Source organism: Podarcis bocagei (assembly GCF_964188305.1).
Source record: "Podarcis bocagei genome assembly, chromosome: 1".
NCBI classification, from domain to species: domain Eukaryota; kingdom Metazoa; phylum Chordata; class Lepidosauria; order Squamata; family Lacertidae; genus Podarcis; species Podarcis bocagei.
In genome coordinates this window covers 95,349,893-95,362,966 of record NC_138125.1, presented here as the reverse complement: position 1 = coordinate 95,362,966, position 13,074 = coordinate 95,349,893, and the positions used below count along the sequence as shown (strand labels likewise).

Sequence of the window (13,074 nt, the reverse complement as noted above, 5' to 3'; positions counted from 1 at the left end):
GCAAAATAGTAACATTATACCTGTGTCTGAATAATGGAGAGAGAGAGAGAGAGAAATCACTGTTAGCTACTGCATATATTCTTAATTCTTGGTGCTATGACCACAACTGCTGCTGTTGAAGGTCTCGTCTCTCCCGCCACCCAATATTTTATTTGAGATTATAACAGAAAGACAGTTAAAGTTCTCTTAGACATCTTGCATTTTGTTGAGAATGGCTGTCCTCTTAGTCACTATTTCACTCTGCTGAGTGAATGAGCTGTCATCCTTTGGCTCCTCAGAAGGAAAAGGGGAATCTCCTAAAATGATTATTAAATTAACAATGTCCATCTATTCTGATGTCACAAAATGAAGAAATATAAAATCGGTAAACGAATGACTCGCAAATTAATTCATGTAAGCCGTAGCCACTTAGATGCTGCCATGTTATATAAAGGTTACCTTTTGCTAGAAAGTGCAGTACAATGCTCAGATGTGGCCGGATTATAATAATAAAGAATGCACAATGTAGAGAAAGGTAGTCTTGACATGTGTAGATTTGAGTGCTCCATGGGTAGCCAGTAATCTAGTCAGGAGAATCAGTGGTGCTTGAGGTGCATATTTAATACTGAAATTATTGAATTTCACCATTCCCACTTTTTCCCCATTGCTGCATCCTCTACCCCACCACAATCTAGTCTCTAAGGGGGTATTTTTCAGAACATCCAAAGAATCTGGAATCCTTTTGCGCACAGACAACAGAGCAGCTTAGTGTAGGAATGGTGTTTGTCAGGAGAGGTCTTTACAAAATCCCCTCACAGGTTCAGCGAATGCAGGATAGGAACAATGGAGTCATGCCTGCTGGACAGCCCCTCCATTTCTGAGGCACCTGCTGGCCATGACCCCTGCCAGCCAAGCGTTTGGCATTGGTGAAAAAAGGGCCATACATATATACAGCTCCTTCACCAGTTCATGAACTCTGGCTAGTCAGGGTTCCCAAATGGATGGTGCACCTTATATAGGTACAGTTTATATGCTATATGCAGTGATGGCTGGTGCCCCTTGGGACTGTTAGGGCAGAAATCTGAGATGTCAGTAGTAGGTGGAGCCGGAGCCAATGCTAAGCAGAGCCAACGAATTCTAGTTTTGTCCCCATCCTTCCTGTTGGGCCACCCCATGAAATGGTTGTAAGAAAGAAAGCAGGCATGTGGGGGCTGGCTGAGGGCAGACTGAGGTTGGTGGGGCAGTGCCCTAATGGATCAGACTTCACTGCTTATATGCGTATTTGGGCCGCTTTCTCACTAAAGCCACAAGTATAGCTATCTAAGTCAATCTTGCATCACTAAGGGGTTGAGTCTTTCAGAAGTTCTAGTTACCATCCATGGAAATTAAAATATAGGGACAATGTTAGATCATAGACTCATAGAATCTTAGAGCTGGAAGGGACCCAAGGATCATCTAGTTCAACCCCCCACTATGTAGCTATTAATCTTGTAATTAAATTAACCTTGATGTAAATTATTGCTACTCAAGCCTACTTATTGTCATTTTGTTCTACTCTTATGGTGTTTGTGTTGGCTTTGTGAAGACTAATGGGAAGAACTGTTCTAAGTAAAAACGGCCAGGGTAACCAATTTTATGGGTGTTCATATTTGAACTGAAATAAACAGTGTTAAATTGTTACTCTTTAGGTTTATATGTGATGAAGAATTTCACACTGAGATGGATTCAATAATGTTTATGCCATCTCACTACTAAAAACTCAGAAGTTATGTCTTTCTTTGATTGGTATAAACATAAAACCTCATTTTGCAGCCTGCTTTCTCCATATTTTTTCATACAGTCCATGTTCTTGTATGAAAGGTTCTTTACGATTCTCTCAGCAAAAACCAGATAAAGGCAGTAAAGGTTTATTCAAACATTAATATTCAGCATAGAGCTCAGCAGGTATAAGGCACTGGGAGAGCAAAGGTGTTTACCGTATTTTTTGCTCTATAATACTCACTTTTTCCCTCCTAAAAAGTAAGGGAAAATCTGTGTGCGTCTTATGGAGTGAATGCAGGCTGCACAGCTATCCCAGAAGCCAGAACAGCAAGAGGGATTGCTGCTTTCACTGTGCAGCGATCCCTCTTGCTGTTCTGGCTTCAGAGATTCAGAATATTTTTTTTCTTGTTTTCCTCCTCCCAAAACTAGGTGCATCTTATGGTCTGGTGCATCTTATAGAGCGAAAAATACGGTAATAAGTCTCCCTCAGCCACACTGCTTCTGAATCGCTGCACTACAGCAAGTTTCAGAGAAAATAACCCTTAAGACTCCAGTGTGGTGTAGTGGTTAAGAGCGGTGGACTCGTAATCTGGGAAACCGGGTTCGCGTCTCTGCTCCTCCACATGCAGCTGCTGGGTGACCTTGGGCTAGTCACACTTCTTTGAAGTCTTTCAGCCCCACTCACCTCACAGAATGTTTGTTGTGGGGGAGGAAGGGAAAGGAGAATGTTAGCCGCTTTGAGACTCCTTCAGGTAGTGATAAAGGGGGATATCAAATCCAAACTCCCTTTCTTCTTCTTCTTCTTCTTCTTCTTCTTCTTCTTCTTCTTCTTCTTCTTCTTCTTTTTCTTCCAAGTAACTGTGTAGTCCACCCTACTCCAACCTGGTGTCCTCTTGATGTTTTAGACTACAACTTCCATCAGCCCCAGCTACCATGCCCAATAGTCAAGGATGATGGGAGTTGTGATACAAAACATTATTATTATTATTATTATTAACAGTAATAATAATTATTCACAGTAATAAAAAAAAATTGAATTGCCTTTTACATATGTTTCCAGGTGATTTACAAACACTATAAAAAAGCTGCAACTGTTTTTTTTAAAAAAAAACAGTAAGAAAACAATTGAAGATAGGTTTTTAAATAATACAAAATGAACACCTTGGCAAAGACCTTTTTATTTCGCTGTCAAAACAAAAGTGTCTTCAATTTCCAGGAAGTACAGGCAGTGGGTGCCTGCTGCCATATCTCAACAGGGACAGCCGCCCTGCTGTGAGTTACTACAGAGTGGGCTTCTGGAGAATGCCAGGTTGGAAAATGCTGGTGTTGTGTGAACTAGCCTGCAGGATGCCACTCAGGGGAGCTTTCAAGTCTTGGAAGTGAGCAAGACTGCTACACAGTCCCTAAACTTGTATAACCTGTCCTCAGGAAGATGGGCTGTACAAATGTTTAGGCAGTTCCCTTTTATATACTTTCTGTAAGTCCTCTTATCTCCAGCCCAGCCCATAGGACTCTTAAGCAGATGCAGGGATAACATAGAAAAGTTGCAGATAAAAGTTATCAGTGACATAAGCTTACTGTGGGAGAGAGCTTACAGCAACTAAACAAACTGTGCCTCAGATTTATCTCAGTTTTGTAAGGGTGACTTTCTAGACTTTGCTGATCTAGACTTAATCCTGATCAGGGAGTAAGCCAGGGGTAGGCAACCTAAGGCCCGGGGGCCCTATGCTGCCCAATCGCCTTCTCAATCTGGCCCACTGACAGTCCGGGAATCAGTGTATTTTTACATGAGTAGAATATGTCCTTTTATTTAAAATGCATCTCTGGGTTATTTGTAGGGCCTGCCTGGTGTTTTTACATGAGTAGAATGTGTGCTTTTATTTAAAATGCATCTCTGGGTTATTTGTGGGGCATAGGAATTCTTTCATTCCCCCCCCCCAAAAAAAATATAGTCCAGCCCACCACATGATCTCAGGGATGGTGGATCAACCCCCTGCTAAAAACGTTGCTGACCCCTGGAGTAAGCAAATGATCCCTGAGCAATATGCCGTCTATAGCCCAAAGACTGCATAGTTCCCTGAAGTCTTATTTTAAAAAACAGTCTTTTGGGATTTTTGTCCATCTCTGAGTGAGCAATGATTAAGCTACTTTGCAGAATAAGTGAGCACCTTGACCTGGACTCAGAAATGAACTGGCAACCGGTGCAGCTGTTTTCAAACATGAGTTACATGAGATCTAAATGGAACTTTAGCCAGTAATCTGACCATTGCCTTTTGGACTAACTGAAGTTTCTGAGTTGCCTTCAAGGGCATATTGCAGTGACTCAGTCTGGAAGTTACTAGAGCATAGAGTACTATGGCCAAGTCATTTCTGTCCAAAAGGGGGAGTAGCTGGCAAACAAATCATAGATGGGAAAAGGTACTCCTAGCCACCAAGCCCACCTTAGTAGCACGGATGAGTCCAGGAACACCCCCAAGGTATGGACCTACTCCATCCAAGGGAGCACAACTCCATCTAGGACAGACCAGCTTCTGGACATGAGGACTTGGAACACATAACAGCCATGTCTTTTCAGAATTTATCCTCAATTTATTGGTTCATCATGGCCTCCCAGCAGCTGTCTAACTCCTCAGTTGTGTCTCCCAATTCATTTTAGGGCATATTTTTTTTTGAAAAAAACCTTAAAATCTTAAGTCCCAGAGGATGCACTCCCCTTTTTGTGTTCATTGGGGGGAGGGTTATCTCAACTGTTTAAAACAGTTCACTGTGTAATGTTATTTCTTTTTTTCTGTCTGTCTTCCAGCAATCAAAAGAACGGTGCTTGGGGTATCTCATATCCTTAAGTTAATAAATCTTCATGCTGACTACTGCATAAAATCTGTCCGATTTTATTTCAAACAAAAGTATTGGCTAGGTTATTCTGTGCTCCTGCAGAGAGTTGTTAATATACATCACCACTGACACTGTCCAGAACAAAACCTAGGGAAATCTCCATTGTTATTTCTTAGACCTGATATTCTGGCTAGTGCTGGACGGAATAATTCAAGCTAGCAAGTCTCTGTACTTTCGGTGGGTAGGGCAAATGCAGGATTAATCTTTGGGTGGGCTTGAAATAGTGACCTTGGACCAGTCACTGTCTCTTAGCTCAACCTACCTCACAAGATTGTTGTGGGGATTAAATGAGGAGAATAACCATGTAAGCCACCTTGAGCTCCATGAAGAAAAAGGAGGGATATAAATGCAATCAATCAATCAATCAATCAATCAATCAATCAGTCAATCAATAGAAGAGCTTTTTGGTGTGTGTTTTTAATGAGCGGGGACGGACGACTTTGGAACAGGCTTAATTAGTGCATTAGCTTCCCTCTGCAGCTCAGTGAAATTTCCTGTGAAACTTGAGAGAGAATCCACTATAGTACTGCATCCCAAACACTGTCAAAGGAGAGACCATCAGGTTGCTAAGGCGTATCCAACCAGCTGCTTGAAGCAGCGACAAAGCTTTTAGTTAAAAACCAAAAAAAGCTAATTAATCATTAAAGGTAAGCGTGCCCAATCCAAATATCCTTTTGTGTTGCCTGCCCCCCCCCAACTTGTTGATATCCCCTCCCCACTTTCAAGAGGAGAAATGGTGAAACTGGTAGTGGGGTAGAGCTTGAGTCCCAGCAATGTTCCATTGTTCTTGAATTATTAGACAGAAGTTTGCAGTGCCAGTGTTCAAGGATGTCATCAGTGTAAACATGTCAAAAGTTCCTCATCATTTTCACGAGCTCCACAGTGGAAAATATATATAAAGCACTTACTTTAACTGGGCGGGATTAGCTCTCAGTAGCCAGAATGATCAAAGCCCTATTCTGTTGCTTGCCCTTCAGAAACAAAGCAAAATCTTGCCCAGGTGGAGGAGTGGAGTTTACAGGTGCCATTTTAGGCAAATGTCTTTGGATGGCTCACATGCAACCCGATCACAAAAATGTTTTGATTTAATTTCCATTTCCTATTTCTTGGGGATAGAACCAGCAGTTCTTCCAAGCTCCAATTATAAAAGCATTAAACATATCTGCTGCCATAGTTGATAGCCAACATGCTGCCTCTGACCACTTCCTATTGTGGACAGGGCTTAGAGGTGTGTGCCCAATCACTTTTTATTAATGGAGTCTTCAGCACAGCATCACCACTTTCTCCCAGAGTTCTAGAACCTGCTGCTTCCCACACTTGGCTTTTCCCAGCTCAGCATCAGTACGTTTAAGAGGATGGCAGCAAAAGTTCCATCGTTGCTTTTTCTTTTTTATTCCATTAGCCTGCAACTTTATACTCTGTAATAAGATATAGTTGCTATAAAAATGTAGAAATAAAGTAACAGCTTCAAGTAGGACCACCACCACCCCTCGCATAAAAACAAAATGCCACTGTGTTCAAGCTCCTAGACATTTAAAACATGTTTTCCATGTTTGAAAAGTCATTGGAGTGGAATGGTAGTATTGCCGTTGTAACTTCTGAGAATGAACATGTGCAACATGAGGAAATGAACAGTTTTAAGGCTGAGATCTTGCTTTCTAGGCCCTGCACTTATTGTGACAATTTGTGCTTCTTGATAATTATGTAGATAGTGACAGGCAAATTACACTGCAGAGAACTGTAATGCAGAAATGGAGTTTGCTGTCACATTTGTCCCAGAGAACAAAATATAGAGTATGTTCCACTATTCAGAGAGCTTGTGAAATTTCCACTTTGAATAAGATTTCTCACAGACCCAGGAAAATTCAGAGAAGTGATTTAAACAGAATATGGTTTTAATAAACAAATTCGGTATCAACAGGTACTTAGAGTGAGACCTATTATGATCTCTGATAGGTTGGAACTGCTAGAAGAAACATGGGACAGACTTCTATCTAAACTGTATCCAATGCTGCGCAGAACTCGGGCAAATCAATAGTGTGAGAATTCATTTTACAAATAATCTTCAAAGTGGGAAAAATAACACTTCTCAAGTGTTGGTCCCTCTGTCTGAATTAGTTCTACAGTGGTTTGTCCATTTTATTTTCTTAAGGGTTAGATCATTGGTGGGAGACTTCTGGCCTGTGGGCCAAATTAGGCCCACTGGCTTCCTAGTTTGACCCAAACAACACGTATGATGTCAGGCAGAAAAGTGCACACCAAGCTCATTCATGGTCATTCATTTCCAGCTTCTGGGGAAATGGTGTGCTCTTTGAATTACAGCTAGAAAGGCAGGATCTCTTTTGAACTCAAGCTGGGGCTTCAAAGGAGGAAAGGAAAGCTGAGAGCACACTTAGAATGTGTTCCAGCTTCTTGCTTTGAAGTAGAATCATTTGATGCCATGTGATTGACAGGTGGGCCACCCCACCCATCTGTCAAAGCAGCCTATAGAGGGTGGGGGAGTATTGGATCTGCCTTGCCAGTTAGATTAAACTCCTGGATTAAACCTGCAGATCTCAGTGACACTTGGAAGTTGATAAAATAGAAAATATTTCCTCTTACCCACCACGTTTTGCATCATAACTGAACCAGGTTGCTTTTCCTCAAATAAAAATTATTGTGATTAGACTTCCTATCTAGTTTCGGGGGAGTGTACAGGGATGTTTCTGTAATGGCTTCTTTCTTTCTTTCTTTCTTTCTTTCTTCCTTTCTTCCTTCCTTTCTTTCTTTTAGATAAACAGCACCTGGTCTAGAATTCCTTGAGGCTATTTACATTTTGAGATGAGCATCAGTGTGGCAAACACCACATTTTAAGGCATTTTGAACATATGCCTGGCTTATTTGGTTACTTGAAACAAAGAAAAAGGGTCAAATACTGGTGAGATAGTGGGGATGGTAGCCCAACAACATCTGGAGCACCAGGGGTTTTCCATCCTTGCTCTAAACCAGTAAGGAAAATGTTCTGGTTGAGCATGCCATTCCTCCTTGGCACGTATTTAAGTTTATGCCAGGTATGTTACTTGAATCTCCGCCAGCTTATTATGCTTTATAGTTTATGCCATCCTGACAAGCTGTGACTGAGTTAATACTGGCAAAGAGCAGGATTTTCCATGAGGGCTTTGTTTACATTGCATTCTGCATAGTTATCTGGGGACAGGCAGAAGAGAAGGGTGGTTGTTATTGATCGCCACATATAGAAGTTGATCATGACATCTTATCTCTGTGTTACACAACCCACATGGCACAGTGAAAATTGCCTTTTATTTCCCCCACTCCTGAAATGTTCTTTTCTTGTCTGTAAATGTACAAACTATGCTGAATTGCCCATGTCCTCTCAGTGAAGGTCAGCCCAGAGATCCTTCTAAAATGTGTTGTGGTTTTCTTTCAGCAGCAGGCATTCCTCAAACATGGTTAACCCATTTTAATCAGATTAGATGTTTTGCTTTGCATCTAGTTCTTTATATAGGCAGGAATTGCTCCATACAATCTTCTTTCCCTTTTCTTTCCATTCTATTGCTGCACTCTTAATATGGGCCTAAAGTTCCACTTAGAATTATCGGTGCATGCACTTGGTATCTTCTCCCCAACCAATACCCCCTCTCTTTTTTATATAGTTCATGCGTATGAAGCATATGATAACAATAGGATTCACACCATTTCCCAAGAAGATAGTAGAGGAATCGAAGGTCAATGAGCAAAGCAGCTTTAGATCCACATGGCCAAAAGCTGAGGATTACTAAGAGTGGGAGCAGATTGTTTATGGCAGAGTTTTCTCGTATTAGTCCAGTATTCCCCACCATTTTGAACTTCACACAGTGCCCCAGAGCTCCTAAAAGCATTGTTCTTGGTTGCAGTGGAAAATTAAAAATGGTGTGTGATTCGTAGACACAGTTGCTTAAGAACACAGGGAACTGCCTTATATGGAGTCCATCCCGCTCTGTATTTTCTACAATTACTGGCAGCGGCTCTTCCTTAACTGGAAATGCTGGTGATTGAACCTGGGCCATTCTTCGTGCAAAGCAAGATCCTGTACTGCAGAATGCTGCCCACCCAAATAGCAGGAGTGGAAAAGAAGGCGGATTGCATCATGACATGCCCATTTCCCAAAAGGCCAAGTTGCTAATTTAATCATGAAAAGAGTCTTACTAGATCACTAATTCAGTTGCAGACTCTGGAAGTTATCCCAGTAGAATTTTGCTCAGAAGATGTTCCCACTGGTGAAAGGGGAGGAGGTGATTTTCACCAAATACTCCTGCCCTTGTAGCTCCCATGCACACCACACCACAACTGCTCTGATGAGTTACAGCACCCTCTGGAATAGTGTGTTTGACTGGCCTTCAAAACTGAAGGGAAAATCAGTGACAATAGTCTTCTCTTTCTTGCTTGTTCAAAGCTCATTCCGCAAATGGAAGGAGCCTTTCATTTACGGAATGCAAGTCTAGACCCAGCCGTCAGAAAGGTAGATACAATTTTATGTTGTCATATTGGGAGAACTGGGGAGGAGAGGAAAGGCAATATGGATCCTAGAAATGCCTTCAGCAAACTTGGTTGGAAGGTTTTGGTAAAAGATAATAATGTAAAAGGCTCCATTATACCAAGGAAAGGCCAGTAGGGGTTCATCAGTGGACTCATACTGCCCAGCCCTCACTGTTGCCCTGCCTTGCCCACCCCTGCCCCACTCTGGTACGCAGCAGCAATTCTGGTACCAGAAAGACCAGATCCTTGTGCTGCTCCTCCCTGACCACTATTCCTACTTATACCAATGTAACTCAGTATTGTATACCCTGATTGGCAGTGGCTCTCCAATATTTCAGACAGACATTCCCAACATGCTGGGTTTTGAACAAGGGACTTTCTGTATGCAAACCAGATGCTCTACCACTGAGCTATTGTTTCTTCAGCTTCCCACCATACAAATAGACTGGAGTATTCTGGGAGCAGAGGCTATTGTTGGAATGTATGGCAAAGTGGAGGGGAAGCCTCATGGGACATGAGAAATCTTGGCTAATGATAGTTGAGGATTTTGAGAGACCTTGACCTGACTCTAAGGATGTCACAGCAGTGACTAATACAGAGTGGGCACTGGTGTTAAATGGCCCATGGTGTGCAAAGGCATCTATAATATGAACAGTACTCTTTTCCCTCTGGAAATTAAAGCTATAGCTTCAGGTAAATTTCCTTGAATTTCTGTTTCCTAAAGAAGGGCTTGATGTCTCAGAAAGTATGGGCTGTCCTGTGAGTGCAGCTGAAGTTTGAGCTGCTAAATGGCTAGCATTTTAAAATATCAAGCTGCTTATTAAAGAGCCTAAGTGTGGAGATTTAGAAGCTTAGCTATAAGCTTTTGTTTTGAAAAGCTTTGCAGTGGCATTATTGTGCAGGGGGGAGGAGGATGGACCACTGCTGAAGTCATTAAAAATTTCTGGTTGTTTGGAAGTAACATCTCAGGTTTATAGAAGTGAAGCTAGGGAAAGTACAGGAGAATAATCTCTCTCTTGTGCTTGACCACATTGGTAAAATTTCTAGTGGAAGCAGGCATTGGTAGGTACTGAAAGGACAATGGGGCAGAAGCCCATGACACAAATGAGCATCATATTTACATATGCTAATACAGTGGTACCCCGCAAGACGAATGCCTCGCAAGACGGAAAACCCGCAAGACGAAAGGGTTTTCTGTTTTGGAGGCGCTTCGCAAGACGAATTTCCCTATGGGCTTGCATCGCAAGACGAAAGCTGCTTTAGCCCCGCGCGCACTCTCCCAGCTGGAGAGGTGACGCACGCCTATGGAGGCTCCTGCCATAGGCGCGCGTCACCTCTCCAGCCAGGGGAGGGTCGCCGGGGGCTGCTTTAGCCCCGCGCACGCTCTCCCAGCTGGAGAGGTGACGCGCGCCTATGGAGGCTCCTGCCATAGGCGCGCGTCACCTCTCCAGCCGGGAGAGGGTCGCAGGGGGCTTCTTTAGCCCCGCGCGCGCTCTCCCAGCTGGAGAGGTGACGCGCGCCTATGGAGGCTCCTGCCATAGGCGCGCGTCACCTCTCTAGCCGGGGGAGGGTCGCAGGGGGCTGCTTTAGCCCCCCGCGCGCTCTCCCAGCTGGAGAGGTGACCCGCGCCTATGGAGGCTCCTGCCATAGGCGCGCGTCACCTCTCCAGCCGGGAGAGGGTCGCCGGGGGCTGCTTTAGCCCCCCGCGCGCTCTCCCAGCTGGAGAGGTGACCCGCGCCTATGGAGGCTCCTGCCATAGGCGCGCGTCACCTCTCCAGCCGGGGGAGGGTCGCAGGGGGCTGCTTTAGCCCCCCGCGCGCTCTCCCAGCTGGAGAGGTGACGCGCGCCTATGGAGGCTCCTGCCATAGGCCCGCGTCACCTCTCCAGCCGGGGGAGGGTCGCAGGGGGCTGCTTTAGCCCCCCGCGCACTCTCCCAACTGGAGAGGTGACCCGTGCCTATGGAGGCTCCTGCCATAGGCGCGCGTCACCTCTCCAGCCGGGGGAGGGTCGCAGGGGGCTGCTTTAGCCCCGCGCACGCTCTCCCAGCTGGAGAGGTGACGCGCGCCTATGGAGGCTCCTGCCATAGGCGCACGTCACCTCTCCAGCCGGGAGAGGGTCGCAGGGGGCTGCTTCTCTGCTGTCCCGGGGAGATTTTAAAATGCTGGGGGTCGGCAGCGAAGCGTTCGCTCCCGACCCCCAGCATTTTAAAATCTCCCCGGGACAGCAGAGACTTCGCTCCCGCCCGCCAGCATTTTAAAATCGCCCCGGGACAGCAGGGGCTTTTAAAATGCTGGCGGTCGGCAGCAAAGCCCTCCTGTCCCCGGAGCTTGCGGGGCGGGAGGTGGGAAGAAGGGCTTTTCTTCCCACCACCAGCCTTCAGAACAGCCTTCTGAAGGCTGGGGGTGGGAAGAAAAGCCCTTGTTCCCCCCCCCCAGCCTTCAGAAGAGGTCGGGGGACAGACTGCCCCCGGACCTGGTCTGAAGGCGGTTTCCCTAGGAACGCATTAATTGATTTTCAATGCATTCCTATGGGAAACCGTGCATCGCAAGACGAAAAACTCGCAAGAAGAAAAAACTTGCGGAACGAATTAATTTCGTCTTGCGAGGCACCACTGTATATATAAAGAGAGAGAGAGAGATGACCCTGGGTAATTAAGATGGTGGTGGGTATCTGAGGTCTCACCAGCAGTGCACTTTGCAATGTGCTTAGCTATAAGTAAGGATGGACAAATCTGTCAATTTGATTATTTTTATCAAACATCTGTACCTGATTTGTGGTGGAGTTCTCCTACAGCTTGGCAGTGTGACAAAGCAGAAGGCCATGGTTTCTCCAGGTGAGAGGACTCTCCCTGAGGTAGTTTGACAGAGACCATATAAACAACCAATCTACAAAATAAACTCTTCCTCCCCCCTTTTTTTACACCAAACCTCCCATAACTCTTTTTTCATCTTTTGGGTGCTTAGAATGCAACTTGGCAGCATCAATAGATAGACAAGCTCTTTAAATGTGAAATGGTTAATTGGTTGGTTGGTTGGAAATTGTTTTGAATTGTCTTGGGCAAGAAGAAGCAGCTAACAAGTTTAATAAACTAATCATCACCATCTGTACATCCCCAAATCTACTTTGGAGGACCTTCAGCAGAGTGTGGGGGACAGCAGTGTTGTGCAAGAAATCCTTGCACTGATGGAACCTTAGCCTTAACACTGCATTGAATGCAACTCATAATGACAGGAAGACTTATGGATACAGGTTTTGCCCAGATAGTCTCCAGCCTTTAGTGCAGTTATATGAGATTTTTCCACTTGATCATTTTTGTGTGGCTCAGACAGTGCAGTGAGAGATTTACTGGGAAGGAAGGAGCAGTTGGGAGTTTCGTGTTACTATTTTTAGTAAAATGCCTGAAAAGGGAAACGAGAGGGAGATCGGGACAGACACAAACACAGACGCTTCTGAGCATCTCTACTTATGGGACTAGCATTTGCACCATTGAAATGGCTTGGCAAAATGTTCCATACCTGCAAACCCATTTAAAAGGAGCCTTTCCCCACAGTAGGTGTGATTTTCTCCTGCCTAAAATTATTCTGCTTCAATATCAGCCTTTTAACGCTTTGAAAATCTCACCCTTTAAAAACAAACGTTCAGGTGATTAGTTACATAGCCGCATTATAGGAGTATTTGTCCTCCTTTGCTCTCAGTCCTACTCTTGACAGGAAACAAATGCATTCTGGGGAGGCTGCACCCATTTCCTCTCAGGGCAAAACTGCACTCATTACATTGGTACTTTGTGTGTATGGAGCTGCCAATATAATTTTATTTTTTGTAAAAGCAACAGTGGGGGCCCCTGCTTTGGATTGGAGCCATGACATAGGGGAGGGGAATTGGATGCTTTCTCCTCATGCCCCATGGGACCTGAAACCAGAGTTGCCT

At 44.5% G+C, this 13,074-nt stretch overlaps 1 protein-coding gene across 8 annotated transcripts in view; it reads left to right on the top strand.

Annotated features, from left to right (window-relative positions):
• The window catches only part of MYLK (myosin light chain kinase), a 181,723-nt gene that overhangs the window by 130,544 nt on the left and 38,105 nt on the right, over positions 1 to 13,074 (top strand). The window lies entirely within an intron of this gene.